The following is a 2,207-nucleotide window of genomic DNA, read 5'->3' on the forward strand; positions in this document are numbered from 1 at the left end:
GAGAAAGTAAGCAGTGCATGCATGTGCCATCATCAATACCACTGGGTCATATTTTACATTCAACTCTGAACACGTTAGAAAGCGGGATGTAGTTATGTGACCACCGGTCACAACACATCCACCTACATCCCGCCCCCTGAAAATCCAGACGATCAGCATGCTGAACAACACGGACTATTCCCACTACGGCCTCCTCCACCCCTCAATAGCCGGACCATCACACTCCTTACTGAATTATTTCCCTAGCACCCTTCCCTATGGGAAGATGATAGAGAAGTAATACTCCGGCCTCCTTCACCCCTCAATAGCCGGACCGTCACACTCCTTACTGTATTACTTCCCTAGCAGCCTCCCACGTGGTAGGATGATAGAGAAGTAATATTCCTGCCTCCTCCACCCCTCAATAGCCGGACCATCACACTCCTTACTGTATAACTACCCTAGCAGCCTCCCACGTGGGAGGATGATAGAGAAGTAATACACCGGCCTCCTCCACCCCTCAATAGCCAGACCATCACACTCCTTACTGAATTATTTCTCTGACGTCCTAGTGGATGCTGGGGACTCCGAAAGGACCATGGGGAATAGCGGCTCCGCAGGAGACTGGGCACAAAAGTAAAAGCTTTAAGACTACCTGGTGTGCACTGGCTCCTCCCCCTATGACCCTCCTCCAAGCCTCAGTTAGATTTTTGTGCCCGAACGAGAAGGGTGCAGTCTAGGTGGCTCTCCTGAGCTGCTTAGAAAAAAGTTTAGTTTTAGGTTTTTTATTTTCAGTGAGACCTGCTGGCTACAGGCTCACTGCATCGAGGGACTAAGGGGAGAAGAAGCGAACTCACCTGCGTGCAGAGTGGATTGGGCTTCTTAGGCTACTGGACATTAGCTCCAGAGGGACGATCACAGGCCCAGCCATGGATGGGTCCCAGAGCCGCGCCGCCGTCCCCCTTACAGAGCCAGAAGAGCAGAAGAGGTCCGGAAAAATCGGCGGCAGAAGACGTCCTGTCTTCAATAAGGTAGCGCACAGCACCGCAGCTGTGCGCCATTGCTCTCAGCACACTTCACACTCCGGTCACTGAGGGTGCAGGGCGCTGGGTGGGGGCGCCCTGAGACGCAATATAAACACCTTAGGGGGCAAAAAATGCATCACATATAGCTCCTGGGCTATATGGATGCATTTAACTCATGCCTGTTTTTCCATAAAAAAGCGGGAGAACGGCCGCCGAGAAGGGGGCGGAGCCTATCTCCTCAGCACACTGGCGCCATTTTTCCTCACAGCTCCGTTGGAGGGAAGCTCCCTGACTCTCCCCTGCAGTCCTGCACTACAGAAACAGGGTAAAACAAGAGAGGGTGGGCACTAATTTGGCAGATAAATCTATACAGCAGCTATATAAGGGAAAAACACTTATATAAGGTTATCCCTGTATATATATAGCGCTCTGGTGTGTGCTGGCAAACTCTCCCTCTGTCTCCCCAAAGGGCTAGTGGGGTCCTGTCCTCTATCAGAGCATTCCCTGTGTGTGTGCTGTGTGTCGGTACGTTGTGTCGACATATATGAGGAGGAAAATGGTATGGAGGCGGAGCAATTGCCTGTATTAGTGATGTCACCCCCTAGGGAGTCGACACCTGACTGGATGGTCTTATGGAAGGAATTACGTGATAGTGTCAGCACTTTACAAAAGACTGTTGACGACATGAGACAGCCGGCAAATCAGTTAATACCTGTACAGGCGTCTCAAACACCATCAGGGGCTCTAAAGCGCCCGTTACCTCAGGTGGTCGACACAGACCCAGACACGGACACTGACTCCAGTGTCGACGGTGAGGAAACAAACGTATTTTCCAGTAGGGCCACACGTTACATGATCACGGCAATGAAGGAGGTTTTGAACATTTCTGATACTACAAGTACCACAAAAAAGGGTATTATGTGGGGTGTGAAAAAACTACCCGTAGTTTTTCCTGAATCAGATGAATTAAATGAGGTGTGTGATGAAGCGTGGGTTTCCCCCGATAAAAAACTGCTAATTTCTAAAAAATTATTGGCATTATACCCTTTCCCGCCAGAGGTTAGGGCGCGTTGGGAAACACCCCCTAGGGTAGATAAGGCGCTCACACGCTTATCAAAACAAGTGGCGTTACCGTCTCCTGATACGGCCGCCCTCAAGGAACCAGCTGATAGGAAGCTGGAAAATATCCTAAAAAGTATATAC

The sequence above is a fragment of the Pseudophryne corroboree genome, chromosome 2 (genome assembly GCF_028390025.1).
Source record: "Pseudophryne corroboree isolate aPseCor3 chromosome 2, aPseCor3.hap2, whole genome shotgun sequence".
Classification (NCBI taxonomy): Eukaryota; Metazoa; Chordata; class Amphibia; order Anura; family Myobatrachidae; genus Pseudophryne; species Pseudophryne corroboree.